Source organism: Brassica napus, chromosome C6, assembly GCF_020379485.1.
Source record: "Brassica napus cultivar Da-Ae chromosome C6, Da-Ae, whole genome shotgun sequence".
NCBI classification, from domain to species: Eukaryota; Viridiplantae; Streptophyta; class Magnoliopsida; order Brassicales; family Brassicaceae; genus Brassica; species Brassica napus.
The window spans coordinates 29,897,865-29,918,458 of record NC_063449.1 but is presented as its reverse complement, the minus strand read 5'-3'; the positions used below and the strand labels follow the sequence as shown (position 1 = coordinate 29,918,458).

Here is a 20,594-nt window from a genome sequence, read left to right as displayed (position 1 = left end):
GATACTATTTCTAGATATTAGTCATAAGACAATATATATATAAATAAAAACCCGGCTCGGACAAATCAATCAGTGAGTACGCCGAGTCGGTATCCGGTCCAGTTTTTAAAACATTGGTTTCCCCTCTGAATCGGCCATGTGCCTATATACCAGATGTTGCTATCAATAAGCCAAAATTAAGCATGCACGAGTAGTTTTTTTTTTATTGACAACAATAATAAAGCATGCACCAGTAGTTAATATACAATGTTTTGAGCCTGAAACATTAAAACAATAGATTTTGGACAGAAAAAAAGGAGGAAATTTTTTTAGCTTGAACCAAAAGAATCTCTCTAAACATGTTTTAAAGAGAGAGAAGAAAAAGGGCAGAGATAAAGAAGAGATATGTTCCCCACCATCCCTACCATTACCATCACCGTTCCTCACTTTTTTCTTTCTTTCTTCTTCAAACTTTTCTCTACACCATTCTTTTTTCTTTTTTTTTTTCTGAAAAGTACACCATTCTGTGTTTCCTTCAGTTTTGTCATATATTTTTTACCTTTTTTTTTGTTTCTAGATAACCAATATGTTGCATGTATTTGGTCAGTACTTGTCTTTGGATCTGATACAACTTATGAATGTTAGCAAAAAAAACCGTATGAATATTCCAGAAACCATGCTCTTTCCAAATTTTCTCTCAAAAAATTTAGAAAGAGCAATTGAAATACCAAAGATATGTATCGAACAAATGTTTTTAATCAAATTTGAGAAATTTAATAATATTTTAAAATTAATGAAACTAAAATCCAGCCTTGAGATGTATAAAACAAAAAATTTATACCAATATATAAGAAAGGAAATATGCATATTACATATAAATGAATTTCAGAAGAAGAATAAGAACTCTCAAAATTCAAGGCCCTCATAGTTTTTCTGTTTGAAAATTTAAAATGATAATGTCTGGTCCTTTTGTAAATCATTAAGTAGTAAGATCATTTTCCCCCATTTTATCAAAAAAAAAAGAAGATCATTTTCCCCCTCTGTTTTTCAGAAAAAAATAAATATACTATATTTACTTTATGTTATGTCGCAAATTATACTCCATCTGTTTCAAAATACATGAAGTTTTAAGATTGTGCACAACTATTAAGAAAATTGTTTTTTATCTTAAAAATATCATTAAAAAAACTACAAAATATCATTGGTTACACAGTTTTTGATAAAGTGAAAAAGTGCATTGATATATGAAAACATCGTCTATTTTGAAACATCAAAAACTCTCTAAAACATTATCAATTTTGAAACGGACAGAGTATATGATAACTCGACCTTACTGCAATGTGTGTTGCTTGTCAGCAAAATCATGGGGTGGTTTCAGATCAGGATGATTGCATGTCTCGTGACTCTTTGAAGCCTCTCTTGCTGGCCAACTCATTCCATTCTTCTCGTTTTCTGCTTCTTTTTTTCTTGTCACAAAGTTGACCATAGCAACATGCAATACCAATTACTATTACATTTCAATAAATAAATAAAATATACATATGGAGAGGATTTTGTTTTGCGGTAACCATTTATCAAACCGTCTTTGTCATTCTTTAAACAAATTCTTATGTATATAAAACCATACTCTATTTGATAAATGAGTTAACATAATTCGATTTAATAAACCGTCTGACGTGTGATGAATGAATTAAAATTTATAAGCTACCTGTCGTCGTTTGATTAAAAAAAAGCTACTGCGTCGTCTTTTTTCTCTTCCAATATGTTTCATCATTTTAGCGTGTGGAAATACGTTTTCTCTCGGTTCTAAAGAAAAAAAAATTTCTCTAATTTCTAAAAATATATTCTTTTATTTATTTTTTTTATTCAAAAGTTTTTTTGTTTTATTAGAGTATCTCCAAAAAACTCTCTATTTTGAAATTTGTAAAAATTCATTTTTAAAATTTAAATATGTTATTTTTCAAAAGAAAAACTTCAAATTATTTGTATTTTATACTATGATTTTTATGTTTCAAAACAAATTATGATCTTTATATTTTTCATAATTAATTTAAATCATAAAAATTATAAATAACTAGCACATATATAAAACTATTCCAACAGTATTAATTAATAAAAAAATTATACTAAATATAAAATTTTATATAGAAATGCATAATTAAATATTAAATAATAAGCAAAATATCAAATAATTCTAGAAAACTATTTTCGTAATGCTCTCATCTATGATCAATTAGTGCATTTCTAAATCCTTTTTAAAAATATTCTTAATTTTATTTAAAAAACTTATTTGATTTTATGTGTAAAAATTAAATTATAAAATCAAATTTAAAATATTTATGAGATATAAATTTTTTAAAGATTACAACGATGACGACAAAATATTAATAATCATAATTGTGATGTGTATTTATAATGATCAAAATTCAAATAAAAATGAAAGAAAAAAAATCAGAGAGCTAAAAACTTCATATTTGAAATTATATATTATCTTTTGGAGATATTCTTACCAATGAAACCAAACTAATTCAAAGATTAGTTTAAGTTTTGATATAATATTCCTCCCGATAAATAGTTATTTATAAAGTAATATATATATATATATATATATATATATATATATATATATATATATATATATATATATATATATATATATGAGAAATCATCACTGGTAAAGAACCAAAAATAATTAATATTTGTTAGTATTAATATCTACTTTTAAAATACGGTCCACAAACTTGTTAGGCTCAACAAATATGCAATAATTTTTAAAAATAACCTGTTTTTATGGTTCAAACAACAAAAGTCAACTTTTTTTTTTTTTGCTAACTTGTAAATATCATAAATGAAAGAAAGATGCTACAAAAGAAGGATTTTAGTTCTGAACCATCTTGACAAAAAAAAATAAAAACAAGATGGGACAAAAACAGCTTAAAAACAGAGGTAAGCTAGATTTATCTTAGCCACAGAGCCATAAGTGGCTTGAAAATGTTTCTGTGTCGCCGGGAAGAGATGATGTTACGCACGTCCTTGTCGATTCCCTTGAACACTGTCATCGGCGGCACGAGGTTGTGATTGTGAATAAGGTTGTTTCTCTGCTTCCATACGTGGTAAATGACCGCGACAAAATAAAAAAAAGTCAACTTTTCTCTATTTTTATTTTAACTAGGTCAATCATCGGTCCACGATAAAGTTTTTATGCATACATGGTTACATATTAATGAAGCTTCATCTAACTCTATTTAGAAAAATTGTCAATTCAAAATGTTAAATTTCGAACTAGAACGTTGGAATAGTACCTTCAGGTCCTTCGCCCAACTTTTTTTTTTTTTTGTGCCCTGAAATCCCACTTAAGTTTAAGATGACTTTATTTATTCGTTGCTGCCCAAAACAAAAAGGCATGTCGATTTCTCCTTACACCCGAGTGAAAACATGTTTACTTTAAAACATAATTCAAAGTTTACAAAATAGAGGAAGATTTAGATTTGGTCTAAAGGTTTAAAGTAGTTTAGGAGGGCAGTCTAGTGAAGTATATTTAAGCTTGTTGAAGCTTAATACAGTAATGTATGATGCATGAAACTCGATATATTTAAGCTTGTTGAAGCTTAATACAGTAATGTTCCTTTTTCGTTTATCCTTATTATATACTAGGTGATAACCCGCGCTCTGCGCGGAGCGAAGAAATTATTAATGTATTATAAATTTTAATATGTAGACATAATTAAAATTATAGGCATAGTAAGAAAAAAATATATGTAAGAAAGTACGGTTTATACCTAGGAATTTTAGTATGTGAATATAAATTTATATGCGATGGTCATGAGCATTAAATTGTATATTTGTTTACATGCGGGTAAATTATAAATATAATATTAAATGAAAAATCCTCAATAGTCTAATAAAATATTAAAAGAACAATGTATAAAAAAATAAAAGAAAATTAAACATTCAGACAAAATAACTGCTGCCAAACTGCAACCTTCAGAAGTCTTCGTTTGCAATCCTATTATGAGCAATAGAAAAGAGATCATGTAGAAATTTTAAAAATATTATTTAACAAAATCTGAAGTCTTCGTTTGCAATCCTATTATTTAACTGCTGCCAAACTGCAACCTTCAGAAGTCTTCGTTTGCAATCCTATTTCTCACAATGCTCACTTTCACTCTCCACATGGTCTTAAAGGGTTTCAAGTCGGCAACAGAGTTAAAACCTGCCATATGTTTTTTTTGTGTTTGCTTGTATCAGTTGCTTAAGGAGTTTAGAGAAAGAGGGATGGTGAGGAGATGGATACGAATTGCTCTCCTATTTATATCAACACATCACATAAGTTTTTTACTCTCCACGCCAAATTGAATAGACGATACCAATATTAATGCTCCTCTTTAATCCCATATATTCCACTTACCTTATTTGGTTATTGCGTGATTCAAATTGGCGTGATGGTCAAGCGTAAATAAATCAGGAATATTATTATTTTGATTAAGGTAATTATTTCGATTATTTGTAACACTACAAGAAAACACACCGAATTCCGACGGAGGTTCCGACGGACACCAAGGTCGTCGGACATTTGTGACGGAATACTGACAAATTTCCGACGAAATCCAAAAAAATTAAGTCGTCGGAATTCCGTCGGCCATTTCCGACGGAATTCCGACGAAATATGGTTCGTCGGAATTTTCCGACGACTTTTCGACGACATTCTGATAAAAAATGTAACCGTTGTAGTCGTCGGAAGTTCGTCGGTATATTCCGACGAATTTCCGACGACATTCCGATTAACAGCAAAGTCGTCGGAATTCCGTCGGTATTTTCCGACGGAATTCCGACGAACCATGTGACCGTTGCCGACAAATATATATGACCGTTGTATAGCCGTTTGGGATTGGACAATTCCGACGGAATTCCGACGGACTGCTTTACATCCGTCGGAATTTCGTCGGAAAGTCGTCGGAGGTCCGTAAGCAATTTCCTATAAATACAACCCCTCCTCATTCAACTCATTCACACTTCATTCTCTCTTCATTCTCTTTAGTCATAACAATTCCGTGAAAATCATGTCTTCAGAAGTTTATTATCGTTCGTGGATGGATAAACCTCATTTGGATCCGAACACCAATTTGCTTACGGAAGAATACGTTCAAGGGATTGGAGAATTCATGAGGCTTGTTCAACAGCAACCGGATGCAAAAAGTGGTATGTTAAGATGTCCCTGCTCTTCTTGCAATAATAATAAGGTTATAAAAGAATTTGATGTTTGGACTCATTTGTATATGAAAGGGTTTTCACGTAATTATAAAGTTTGGTACCTTCATGGGAAACTGGTTATGAATATGGTAGTACTAGCGAACCTCAGCCTGTTAGTGAACCTCAGCCTGATATTAGGTTAGAAGAATCTAGAACGGATATAGATTATGGTGTAGGTACTGAGCAGATGGTACATGATCATTATAGAGGGGAAGAACCAAACCCCGAGTCTAGGAGATTTTTTGACATGTTGGATGCAGGAAAACAACCTTTGTATCAAAATTGTAGAGATGGTCATTCAGTCTTATCATCTGCAACTAGATTAATGGGTATTAAGACAGACTATAATTTGGCTGAAGAATGTATGGATGCGATTACTGATTTTGTCAAAGGTATTCTACCTGAGGATAACCTTGCACCGGGTTCATACTACGAGGTTCAGAAACTTGTTGCAGGTCTTCAACTACCGTATGAAGTGATAGATGTATGTATTGACAACTGCATGATCTACTGGAGAGCGGATGAGACACGAATGTATGCAAATTTTGTGGGAAACCTCGTTATCAGGAGACGAGGGGAAGAGTTCCGATCCCATTCAAAAGAATGTGGTATTTGCCTTTGACGGAAAGATTGAAGAGGTTGTATCAGTGTGAGCGCACAGCAAAAGCAATGAGATGGCATGCAGAGCATTCCACAAATGGTGAGATTAGACATCCTTCAGATGCAAAGGCTTGGAAACATTTCCAGTCAACATATCCAGAATTTGCGGAAGAGAGAAGAAATGTTTATCTTGGATTATCTACTGATGGTTTCAGCCCATTTGGAAAGCATGGAAGGCAGTATTCTCTATGGCCAGTTATTGTGACACCGTACAACTTACGGCCGAGCTTGTGCATGCGACGAGAGTTTTTGTTTCTCTCAATTCTCGTCCCCGGGCCAGATCATCCTAAAAGATCACTAGATGTGTTTCTTCAACCACTAATATATGAGTTGCAACAACTATGGGCGCATGGTTTTGAGACATACGATGTTTCGCGCAAAGAAAACTTTCAGATGCGGGCAGTACTTATGTGGACAATAAGTGACTTTCCAGCATATGGTATGTTATCTGGATGGACAACACATGGGAAGCTATCATGTCCATATTGTCAAGATGACACAGATGCTTTCCAACTAAAGAACGGAAGGAAAACGTGTTGGTTTGACTGTCACAGACGATTTCTACCACCTGATCATCCATACCGCAGGAGTAAGACTTCGTTTACGAAGAACAAGCAGGTGTTTGATGGTCCACCTGAGGAAGTTAGTGGGAAAGATTTGTTGAAGCAGTTTAGGTATTTTGATGCAGAAAGGACGCCAGATGTAGGTGGACATGAAAACATTCGAGTCAATGCGGTTGGAGAGCTACATAACTGGCACAAAAAGAGTATTTTCTGGGATCTGCCATATTGGGAGAGTCATCTATTGCGGCATAATTTAGATGTCATGCATATTGAGAAGAACTTCTTCGATAATCTGATGAACACAGTCCTTAACATCCAAGGTAAAACGAAGGATAATTTGAAGTCAAGGTTGGATTTAGTCGATATTTGTGATCGTTCTGAACTTCACGTTGATGAGAACGGTACGGCCCCTTTTCCCATTTATCGGCTAGATGGTGCTAGAAAAGAAGAGTTCTTTGATTGGATTACAGATAAAGTGAAATTTCCTGACGGATATGCATCAAATTTGGGGAACTGCGTTGATAGAAGCGAAGGAAAGTTTACTGGCTTGAAGAGTCATGATTGTCATGTAATTATGCAGCGCCTCCTTCCGTTTGCTTTTTCAGCATTATTGCCACGTAATGTTCATGAAGCAATTGCAGGGATTAGTGTTTTTTTCCGCGACTTATGCAGCAGAGTAGTGACTGAAGAGGGTATTAATAATTTGAAGACAAACGCACCAGTCAGCATGTGCAACCTTGAGAAGATATTTCCTCCATCATTCTTTGATGTAATGGAACATCTTGCTATTCATCTCGCAAGAGAATTGGAACTTGGTGGTCCTGTGCAGTACAGATGGATGTATATTTTTGAGCGTTATATGCATCATCTGAAGAAGATGGTCAAAAATCAAAGCAGGGTGGAAGGATCTATAGTGGCACAGGTGATCAATGAAGAAACTGCAATCTTTGCTGAAAATTATTTTCCACCAGAAGTGCAAACAAAACACCGAAGACCTGCTCGGCATGATGATAGAGGGGAGAGAGCAACATATCATGTTACTGTCCCAAGCATGTTCAAGGAAATAGGACGACTTAGTGGAAAATTCACGAAGCGGAGACTTACGGACACTGAGCACGCTCATTTGCAAACATATTTGCTCACCAACTGTGAAGATGTTCTACAATATGAGAGGTAAAAATATTTATTCATTTATTGTTAGATTAATATTCAATAAATTTATTTCATATTGATAATATTTTTGTATATAGTGTATATATGGCGGAGTTGCGTATGACTCACAGGCATGCAACAGAAGATGAGCTTCGACAACTTAGAGATAACGGATTTGCTGCGTGGCTTCGTAGTTATGTGAGTCATATATCATATTACCCTATGCAAATGATTAGTTTAAATTTAATATATATAAACTAATTAATTTTGCAATCATATATGTTTTTTTTATAGGTGAATGATGGTTTGGCCAGAGGTCTTGTGTTCGATGATTGGATACGCGAATTTGTGCAGGGACCAAACTATGTGGTCAAATCATATCCTAAATTTTGTACGCGAGGATATGCATTCACAAGGAAAGGTCATTCTAAGACAACATATGATGCTGGTGTTTCATCTTCTTCTGGTGACGATGTCTACTACGGCAACATAAAAGAAATATTGGAAATCCAATTTCCTGGAATGGTTGGATTGCGTTGTGTAGTATTCTATTGTGATTGGTATGACACCACCCCAGATAGAGGAGTGAAGATTGATGCGTTTGGTGTTACATCAGTTCATTCGCGGCGGAAACTTCAATATTATGATCCCTTCATTCTTGGTTCGCAAGCTGATCAGGTATGTCAATCTATTCATAATTTTTTACCAATATAATTAATTAATGTTATATATTGAACTAATACTTGTATAATTGATATGTATAGGTGTGCTACATCAGTTACCCTCGGGTGACGTACAGAGACGATCCATGGGTTACTGTAACGCAAATCAACCCAAGAGGACGAGTGGATGGAACTTCTGATGATGATGAACCATTGCAACCAGAGTCTACCAGCAACGCCCAGGCAGTTGAAGATTTGGAAAATGTTCAACTCGTTGAGAATTTGACTGTGTTTGGACATGATGCTGTCGTACATTCAGAGCCGGAAGCCGAGGTTGGGGAGTTTGATGAAGATTCAGAAGATTCTGATTAGTTTTTTTTTTTTTTTTTAATGGTCCGTCGGAAATCCCTCGCAATATACCGACGACATAGCGACGACAACGGGTTTCATTGAAAATTGGAAAGGTCGTCGGTATTTCGTCGGAAAATACCGACGACATGTTTTTCTATAAAGTTTCAATCATAAAAATCTATAAATTTAGATGCCAAAACTATGAAAATAACACATAATAAGTGTTTAGTATAGTATTAGATCGCAACCGTTCAAATATAACAACTCATTAAAATATTTATGTATGCATATCATTGTTTTCATAACATCTCATCTTAACATTATGTACTTATACAATCATATTTATATAAGCTTACACTACAAAAAAATGTTGTTGTGTAAAATCGTGTTATAAAACATTTTTATTGTTAAATCTTTATGCAAATACTATATATATTATCAAAGGTTTGGATTTTGCATTTAGAAACTTGAAAAGAACACCCTAAACACTAAGTCGTCGGAATTCCGTCGGAATATACCGACGGAATGTGTCCGTCGGAAAATACTGACGGACACGTTCCGTCGGAATTTCAATTAGCCCGGGAGAACCAAACCGCTTGAAAATTTTCGCGAATCGGCATTTGGTATATTTTAAATATACCGACGGAATACCGACGAACCCGTGTCCGTCGGAATCCACGGAAATAAAAACCCTTCTCCTTTCTTCTTCGTTATCTCCGCGGCCTCTCTCTCTCTCAAAACTCTCCGGCGATTTCGGCGATTTCGGCGACTCTCCGGCGATTCCGGCCTCTCTTCACCGGCGAATCCTCTCCTCACCCTCCTATCTCTTCCCCAAACCCCAAATCATGTAAGAATCATCCCAAACCTTTTTTTTTCAATTGTTTAGGGTTTTGGAAGTTGATCTCGGATTTTAGGTTGTTTGATTGAACATTTTAGGATTGAATGGATAGTTTAGGATATATAAGTTAGGATTGTTGTTTTAGTTTTTTTTTGGAACATTTTTTGATTTTTAAAAACGTTTTTTGATTTTTTAAAACGTTTTTTTTTTTTTTTAAAAACGTTTTTTGATTTTTAAAAACGTTTTTTGATTTTTAAAAACGTTTTTTGATTTTTAAAAACGTTTTTTTGAAAAAAATATAAATATTTAACACCATTTTTCTTCATTTATAAATTTTAACAACATTTTTCTATATTTATAATTTTTTATAATTTTGTATACATATATATATATATGTAAATCATGTATAGTAAAAATTTTAAAATTTTAAAATTTTTTTATTTTTTTTTAAGTTTCCACTAATAAATATTTAACAACATTTTTTTTTAAATATAAATATTTAACAACATTTTTCTTCATTTATAAATTTTTAAAACATTTTTCTATATTTATAAATTTTTTATAATTTTGTATACATATATATATATATATATAAAAGGTTTAATAGTTTTTTTTAAAACGTTTATAAAACCTTTTGTAAATATATAAATGAAAATATGTTTGATGGGTTAATTTTTTTTTTTAGGGCCGAGGATGAAGCCCGCCCCGCAGCCCGTCTTCGACGTAGTTCGGTGAGCGGTTCCCGTGCATCGGTATCGTCTCATGACTCGGTTCCCGCATATATTCCCGCTCCAGCTCCCTCTGCCCCTCACGCTGCCCCTCACGCTGCTGCTCAACAGGATCCGGGGGTCATGCCGGTTCATCTATTGGTTCAACAACCAGGTCGAGAGCATCTCCCGTTTCTCCAACTCAACCCACGACGAGGCCATAGCACTTGGTTAGTATTTTTTTTTATTTGTACCGTTATATTTTTTGCTTTAATTAACTTGCTAACTTGTATTTTTTTTTAAAGGTTCACCAAGTCGAAAAATGGCATTAGCCGGAGCATCAACCAGATGATGTACTCCATGCTCCGTTTTGGATATCCAAAGTGGAGTGTGATCCCTTCCGACGAACGAGAGTTGTGGTTTCGTCAGTTTGCGGTATAGTAACCCTTCATTTTTTTTAAGTTTTTACATTTTTTTACATATATTTACTTATTAAATTGTGTTTGTTTTGTAGCAAGAGTTCAACTGGCACTCCGATCTTACGGAAACAGTCCGTAAGAAATTCAACGAAAAGGCCATGGACTCTTACACAAAGCAGATAAACGCGTGGAAGACAGTTTGGCAGAAGAACAAGAAGCCACGGTTCATCAACGGGGGGGGTGTGGGAGCAGTTGATAGCTCATTGGGAGAGGGAAGACACTGCAGAGACGTCTTCTAGGAACTCCAGGAACCGGAAGAGCGATCGTGGCGGGAAAGGTATGTATGTGCACAACCTCGGCGCTTGCTCCATGTCTACTAAGGAGGATGAACTTGTAAGTTTTTTATTATTATTTATCTTTATATTTTTTAAATAAATATTTTATATATTTTTTGGCTAATAATGGCGGTTTTTTTAGATCGAAGCAAATGACGGTAATCCCGTTGATCGTCTCCAACTCATTAAGGTGGCTCACACTAACAAGACGACGGGTCAAATTCAGGACCCCGTGATCAGAGGTGTAGTTGATTTGGTGGAAGCTGAGATAGTTTCTCAATCTCAGCCTCTCTCTGATGACGGCGACTCCACGGGAGCTTCAACCAACCTGTCTCTATTGCAAATAAATGAGATGGTTGAAAAGGTAATTTTTTTTATTAATATATTTTTTTTATAATGTCGATTACTTACTTGTCCATATTTACTTACTTTAAATATTTTTGTAGGCGGTTCCTAAAAGGAAAGGAGGCCGTTTAGTTGGGTTGGCCCGTCGTGCTTCTTCGTATCCGGCATCTTCTTCGCAAGCTCCGTATGCCGATCCCATGATTCTCGAGGAGCTACATGACAAAGATGAACGGATTGGGGCATTGGAGGAGCAGAACACCACTATCCTTTCGGAGAATGCCACTATCCGTTCGGAGAATGCCACTATCCTTGCTGAGTTGGCATCCCAGAAGAAGTTCAACACCGAGATTATGCAGAAGCTAGATCGTTTGATGTCTTCGAGTTCATCTTAGTTTATTTCGGCTTTATAAAACTTTCGGAATGTTTTTTTTTCTATTTCGGTTTGTATGAATTTTAAACTTTATGAATGTTTTTTTCCTATTTCGGTTTTTATGAATTTAAATTTTATAATATTATTAGTTTTAAATTTCCAATTTTTTAAATTTATTAATATCAAAAAATATATAAAAATGCAAAATTAATTTGTAAAAAAAAAAGGGTATATACCGACGGACAACGGTCGTCGGAATATACCGACGGACATATATCCGTCGGAATTTACCGACAAACTCATTTCCGTCGGAATATACCGACGAACGTGGTTCGTCGGTATATTCCGACGACCGATGTCCGTCGGTAAATTCCGACGCCCAAAGTTCGTCGGAATAAACCGAGGAACCACGTTCGTCGGAATTGTAGTTTTCCGATGAACTCTGGTCTCGTGTAGCCGCATCGTAATATCGTCGGAAGTTCGTCAGAATGACGTTTCTCGGTATTCGTCAGAAAGTCGTCGGAATTTATGACGAAATTCCGACGAATTTTTTTTTCCGACGAAACGATACCGACGGACGGGTTCGTCGAAAATTCGTCGGAATAGACCGATTCCGACGAATTTCCGACGATTTCGGCCATCAGAATCCCCCTGTTTTCTTGTAGTGTAATTCTGTTTCCTTTTATATGCTTACATTATTATTGTCTTTCCTTTGAACTTTGACCAATTAAGCGATTTGAAATGTTGCATAGAAATGATCATCGAAAGAAGTAGTTGAAATTTCGAAAATGTTGCATAGAAATGTTCATAAGTAGTTGACTCGGTTTCAAAAAAGTATGATTATAATATGATTTGATATTAGTAAACAAATGTTCATAAAATGTTGGATTCAAAAAATGTTCAAAAAAATAGGATAACAAACCGTTTAAAAAAATGTTGAAGAACCACTCTCACCCTTTTAAAATTCATTGGATAGATGTCGAGATATATTTGTTGCCTTTTTCAACCGTAATTGCATCAGATTCTACGCCTGTCATAAAGTCCCGGTTTGTATGTCAAAGCGGATTGTAATGCAGCGGTACCAAAACCGATCGAATTGTAAATAAAGTTTATTATATAATGTATATGTCCAATGACATTTGGTTGTAAATATTCTAGTTCACAAAAGGTTATTTTAAAAAGCTATTGAGAGTGGCTTAGGTGATGCCATCTAGGAAATGACACTCATGTAATAAACACACGAGGCCAAGGTTTATTTCTAATGATGTTTCTCTTTTAATAAGAAAGGGATAAGCTTGTTGAAGCTTAATACAGTAATGTATGAATGCATGAAACTCGATAAAGCAAAGATACGGGGTGCGTGCGTGCGTGCCTGCGTGTCTTTTTGTAGAACTATTGATACTATATTTTATTTCAATTATTATTTGGATTTTTTTTATTACGCACTAACCCCGTGATTGATTCAGGCTTTAAAAATTGATTTCCCAATCTTAAAACGTGATAAAGAGATGTGTGGCTGCGTAAGATTATATATGTTCCATTTTAATCGTGATCCTCTTATGGCGTCATTTTCCATACCAAATGACATTTGATTTTCCCTTGGCTATACATATTACATACTAGTAATTTAGTTTATTTTCATATTGCTTAGAAGGGAAACAAAGAATAAGCAGGCATATCATAGCACACACTAAGACTATGTCCATGAGCCAATCAAGGGCCCAATAATCAAATGAACTCAAGTAGCTGAATGTCTTTTCTCGATCTGACATTTTTGAAACCCTAAACTGCACCAATGTGATCTGATCAATTCATCAATACGTAGACGGATTAAACTGGGAAGTTGATTATGAAGCTTTGGGATTTTCTCAAGAAATTTGTGTCACTCCAGCTGATCTTGTTGCTAGCTGTATGGTTTTGCAGGATCAGATATTTGTGATCGATAGAAACTCAAGACGAGGCACCTCAACATCTTTTCTCTACTCTGGTCCCAATTATAGGTGTCTCTAATTAATTTGCTATTGTTTTAGTATACGTTTACAATGTTGCTATCTTTGCTCCGAGACTCTCTTTGTTCAATAAGAGAGCAATCGTAGTTATATTATTCTTCAATCAATCACACAAGTCAATGTTGCTTGTTTCACAAGTTTCGTGTTGTTAAAGCATCAGAATCAGTGAAAAGACCATACGTCTAAAAATATATTAATACTTTAGTTATATAATTATATTTTATATTTAAATAAATTAAACCACTAAATATAAGACATGTTGACTTGAGTCTCTCATCACTTTAGTAGAGTTTATCCGCCAAGAAATCATTTCTCCTCCCTTTCGTTAGTTTCTTCAATATTTTTCGGTGAATTCTACTGGAGATTTCCATTAAAAGCATTAATCTAACTTGGCTGAATCGAATTGTGATTATATATATAGTAAGCTTCAAAATAAGGTTATCACTGAAAATGTCGTCACAAAAGGGCAAATTTGAAGAGAAGAAATGTAATTTGTGGAGACAGGAGAGCTTCATGTATTATCTTTTGAACGGTTATGTTTATTTATTTTATTTTTTGAAACTAGGTTATGTTTATTTCCTCTACATATTAGCTATTCAAAAATGGTCTTTATATTAGCTATTCATAAATTGTTTATATAATATGTTAGCAAATTAAGTAATTAATTCTGACTGCTAAATTGCATATCTGTGAAAACAAATGGGATTCTTGTTTTTCTTACTATTAGAAGTTACATCTACCACTGAAATATTTTTTGACTAATTTGACAATATTTGTGTGTTTCACTTGCTCAGCGATTAAAATAGTTTTTGTTTTTGTCGGATTAATGATAGAAACATTAATTAAATTCGTTTAACTAGTGTGTGTTTAGATTAAAATGTGATTTACTCGATTTTTTCGTTAAAACTTTTTAATTTAATCAAGCGTATCAAATATAATAATTAAAAAGTTAATATAATATATTACATTAAAAACCCTAATACGTTCACATATAAACCATTAAAAACATGATCTCATAAAAACGATAATCAATAATGAATCATACACTAAAACTTTTTTTTCCACATGAAATTTTATTCATGAAATTGACGAACATATAAGGTTGAAATTCTAAAGCCGACGGAAACAATTTAAAATCTTCGGAAATATAACCCACATAAGAGATCCACAAACCCAAACAACGGGTCACTTACAAAAACTACCACAATCGCTAGATTAATTTTTACATTTGCATCCAAACCCGTAAACATTCCGTGAAGATGAGAAAAGATTAGACTTTTGAGCATTAATCAATCGGATATCTTGCCGAAAACCGCACAAGAAAGAGAGAAAGTGATGCCATGGCCTTCACAACTAAGCAACACTACATGAACCTTCAGTTCACAGTACCAATCAGAACCACAATGCCTAACACCATACACCATCCAGGAAGCAAACAAGCGATCACCTTGAACTTAAGCTCCTTTCTCAGCTGAACCTTCATCGGAAAATCTAAAAGCCTCAACCTCTTTATAATGCTTCACTAACCGAAGCCACCGAGGAACGAATGAGGCACAAGACAAACCGAAAGAGACACTTATTCAAAGGCCAGGAGAAGAACTCCAAAACAGGGAGAAAGAGGCAACCAAATACATGAATCTTCTCAAGGATGTTAGACTTGATCTGCTCACCACACACTACCACACCAACCGAACACAACTGCACCATCAACACACATCTGCTTACACAGTTGCTGGAACCAAACCAATAAGACAAACTCTAAGACCCAAAAAGAACGCCTTAGATTTTCAACTCTGACCCACAGAGTTGACAGAGGAGAGGCGGCGAGCCACCAAGGAGAATGACAAAGGAACGCTACACATATCTGAATCCAAGAGAGGGGAACGAAAAGGAACATGCACCACTAACCCATAGACCTATCCTCTAGTACCCCACGACGCCTCCAAAGTCACGCAGCAGACCTGCCGCAACACCAGAGCTGACAGACACACCACCATCTCTGACACGAGAACAAAACCACAAGAGAGAAATCTAAAAAGCACAAATCGATTTGCTTTGGAAACCTAAAACGCTGACCCCACCCAACGAAGACCATCCACACTACCACGCCTTAACTCCAAGATAAGCAGAGCTATCGTTGTTGGCTTTTATCTTCGCAAACAGAAAATATAGCCGAGGATAGATGTCAGACCAAAGCTTAGACAAGGCGGTAGGCGAATGGGCCCGAAAGAGAATCAAAAGAACACGCGCGTTGAGAAGAGACGGAAAGCTCTAGCAGCACACACACTAACGCGCCGACCGTACGCCGGAGCCAAACTCAGATCTGAAAAACACGAGAGAAGATATAGAGCTTCCTTGGTTAATCGTACACTGAAACTAAAGTTGAGTTTTGTTAATATATAATAACAAAATAATTTTGATTTGCATTTTTGACAATATTGAAGTGCTTTTTGCATCATAACGGATTCAATCATATGCTTATTAACTACATGATAATGATTCACCAGATAAAAATATTTTTTTGGTTAACTCTGTTTATGAAAAAACCCATTTTAATAAAGTTTGCTCTAGAATCGGTTGAAGAATCTGCAATGATCGGATTAAAACGAATTATATCTAACAGCTGATTTACTCGATCGGGTTAACATGATCGATGCCAGTTTATTGAGCAATAAAATCATGTCACGACCAGATGTGATATCTTACAAAAAGCATGGCAAAAGTAATTTGGAAATATCGAAACTGAAACGAAATAAAAGAAAGAATTCAAGAGAGTGTGAGTCATTGTAATGGAGGACATATGTCCTAAATACAGTGCGAAAGGGGACAAAAGGACACAAATGGGGCTATCAAAGCACGTGGCTTTCACGTGAACTTCACGCCCTTCCTTTTCTTTCCTTCTTCACTTTTTCTCATTCGAGGAGAATGCTGCCAAAACTCAACGTGGGTCCCATTAGTATATTATGGCGGGCCCAGCCCATTCTTCATTGTCCTTATACTACCCACGTGGGCTTTTTGGCCCGTTCCTTCTTTTTTCTTTTGTCGTAAACAGTTAACCTTGTATTTTGTCGACATTTTATCATGTTTTATCGATTTATGGGAGAACGAAAACTGATGAAATATATTTTTGTCCTTTTCACTGATGTTCTACAAAATATATTTGTCAATATTCTGGCCATCTGACATACTGGGTTATGTATATAAATTTTTAACCCCTCCTGTGTGATTCTGTTGATCATTTGAACAATGTCATTGAAACGTGAAATATAAAAGGTTATGGGAAAAAATAAAAGATGCTGAGATTCGACAACCAGTGAACAGTACTGCACTGAGAGATTAGAGCATGGGCAGCGGTGAACCGCTCACTTGAGGTTCAAAAAACTAATTTTTTATTATTATTTTTTCGTTTGATTTAAAAAAAATATTAAATAAAGTGACCAATAGCAGGCCGCCACGTAGCGTGGAGCCCGCTGAACAGTAACGACCCGGATTCACTCTGCAGAGGCGAGACGAGCCAAAATCTTCATTTATACTTATTTTAATATATTTTTTTTAGTAAAACGTGTGACCTCTTCCAACTCTTGATGCCCATGATCTTAATTGCACCTGAGAAAGAAAACTAGTTGACATAAAAATAATAATAAAATAACAAAATAAACAAAAGTGAAATATTTAAAGAGCTAAAAGGCAGTGAGGTTGATCAACAAAAAGAAAGATAGCTTTCACATACTCTTCCAAACGAAGACAAAGCCTTTTGGGATCATTCAACAAAGACAAAGATGACTTCTCCATCATCATCTACCTTCAGACCAAATTAAGTTCTTGAATTCACATAACATATACACACATCTGTATGTAGATGATGTTTGTTCTTACCAAGCTGATTTATTGTTCTTGCAGGTTAACAGATCAAGAGTATATGGAGCTTGTGTTTGAGAACGGGCAGTTTCTTGCAAAGAGCCAAAGATCCAAGGCCTTTTCTCTGGAGAATCAACGTACCAAGTCGATCGTGGATTTGTACGAGGACGAGTATAACGAGGATTTCAAGAAGAGTATTATTCATGGTGCTGATAAGAAGCTACAGGTTTGTTCCAGAACATCATGTTGTTATTGTTGCTGCATATGAAACGAAGATGCTGATGAATCATCACCTTAATTTGGTTCAGAGTTTGAAAGCTTCTTCATCAAAGAGGATTGTGGTTGATTATGAAAACCGAAAGGACAACGAGTTCATACCACCTGATGAGCAATCTGTGGTTGCTGAAAGGTCGGTTGAATTGGGGTTTGACTCTACAGATTTTACTGAAGATAGTGAAGGGTCGACGTATATAAGCAGTGTAAGACGATTGGTTGATTCTTGGTTTGGTTTTTTATCTGTTAGATTCTTGTCTAAAGACAGTTTTCTTTTTCTTTTTTTTTTTGTCTCAGCGCAGAGTGTAGATGATGAGTCAGATGATCCAAGGCCACGAGTCCCTGCAAGAACAAGAAAATCTTTTGTCAAGAGAAGACGAATCAACAGCAACGAGCTTTATAACTCATCTGAAAAAGTAAGTAAAATCTCATGAAAAACTTGGTAAAACAATCTGATAGATTCATTTTGTATATTGAAAAATTCTGATGCACAACAGAAGCAAAGAAGCGATATCAACAAGAAAATGCGCAAGTTACAGAATCTACTACCTAACTCTGGCAAGGTTTGTCCACAAGAACAAACTCCCTAATCTGTAGATTTGACCGTTACTTACATTAATTACCTCAATACTCAAATGTTCATAGGACGATAACGAATCAACGTTGGATGAAGCAATCAATTATATGACGACCCTTCAACTTCAAGTTCAGGTATAACAAGAAAAAATACTTGAAACCATAAATAACAAACTCAATCTCAAGATTCATGGTCTAACCTGTATAAAATCTTGGATGGCAGATGATGACAATGAGTAACAGATTTGTTGCACCAGCAATGATGTTGCCTTTGGGGCCGCATTACTCTCAGATGGGTCTACCAACATGTATGCAAATGGGCCTACCACAGTTTCTGCCTTCGCCTGTTCTAGGATCTGGTGGTAACTCAGCAGATATGCTAAGGTTTCTTAACCATCCCACTGGACTAATAACGCCAATGCAAAACTCTGCACTTTTCACACCAATGGGAAACTATTTCCCTCAATCTGTGCCGCCGTCATGTGCTGCTTTCCCTAACCAAATTCAAAACTCCACCTCTTTGTCAAATCTAGATGACGCAAGAACGGATGGAGGATCTCTCTCAGGTAAGAAATAGGATACACGGTGAGCAGATGAAACAGATTGTGATGATAGTTAACTACTGATTCGCCGAGACTTGTTATTGTCCAAATAAAGAGTGAGAACACTGGAGCCATCTCAAGGTGAACCACACAGATACAAAAGAGCACTACACTACAACATCAGAACAAGTTACCATGGAAGGATCTACTCAAGTCAAGTCTCTCTTTTTTTAGTGCTGGCATTTCTATTCATGTAACATATTGAGTAGAATAATAATAATCTCAACTCAAGAAGCTTTTGTTTCTTGAATCCCCCAACAAGGTCGCATAGCTTTACAAATACTATGGAACTCAGCGTTACCAAGTTCATTACTACTATTTATGTGATACTGATTGTACAACAAGTAGAGAAGAGATCACACCACAATGAAGATGCCTTGTGCAAACTATGCTTCTTCAAGAATCTTTTTTTGATGCTTTTGAAAATGACACTTTTAACGCGAAAAACTCGATGATCAACTCACGCCAAAACTGAAATCTGAATCTCCCAACTGCAGGAACTTTATTTTACTACCATAGGACAACTGATATTTGTAAAGAATAATAAGAACATAAATTAAAATTACAATACCGAGATATAAGAATAAAGAAGAATTGCAAAGTCGAGATGGTTAATCTTTTTTCTTAAATCTTTAAACGCCCGTAGTGCGATGGTTTTATAGCGCTCAGATTCCCATGATACAACTGCAACATTGTTTTTGTTTACCATCACCGGAAAACAGAATCTAACTAACCTAATTTTGTGTTGTACTCTCATACTCAAAAATAAAAATAAACATAACTATTCAATATGGAAGGATTTTTTCTTTTCATTGTTCATCTGAATGTCTATTCTCAACATAGAAGAAGTGGGTTTAAATAAGCTTTGTCCAAAGCAATATTAACAAAAACGTGTATGTTGTGAAACAATAGATTTAGAGCTGAATGTTTATGTCTTTCATTAATGAATAAGTGTTCCCTTTATATAGGGGATTACAAGATAAGTAAAAAGGAAAGTATCCAAAACCTAAACCAACTAGTATTTAGGAAAGACTACTAATACATAATATGGAAAGATTACAAAGAAAGAAAATTCCTAATCATACAAGGAAAATGAAACATGTGGCCGCCTCTCTCTCTCCTCAATAGGCCGACTCTCTCTCCTCTCTCTCTCTCCTGCGGATGGGCCGGTTTATGACCGGGCTGGTTATGGACATCCATCAATTGATTTATAACACTACCCCTTGGATGCCATAACCATACAGGGATTGTAATACGTTTAATGTTGCCTCATTAAAACCTTATCATGAAAAACTCAGTGGGACAAAAACATGATGAAGGAAAAAGAGTACAACACGTACTACTCCCCCTGATGAGAACCTCAGTGGAGGTCTTTCAGCCTACGCATCCCAATCTGATGCGTGAGCTTCCTGAATGTACAGGTCGAAAGTGCCTTAATAAATAAATCGGCCAAGTTATTACTAGACCGTACTTGGATCACTTTGACCTCTCCGGTCTTTTACAAATCGTGGGTAAAGAAGAACTTAGGCAAAATATGTTTTGTCCTATCCCCTTTGATATAACCATCTTTGAGCTGAGCAATGCAAGCCGCATTGTCCTCGAAGATAATGATCGGCTCTTTGCATTCGACCATCCCACAATCTGA

General features: G+C 35.2%; 1 pseudogene; it reads left to right on the top strand.

The window, feature by feature from the left end:
- Nucleotides 1–17,307: 17,307 nt before the first annotated feature.
- Nucleotides 17,308–19,204, top strand: LOC106451215 (annotated as a pseudogene).
- Nucleotides 19,205–20,594: the final 1,390 nt, after the last annotated feature.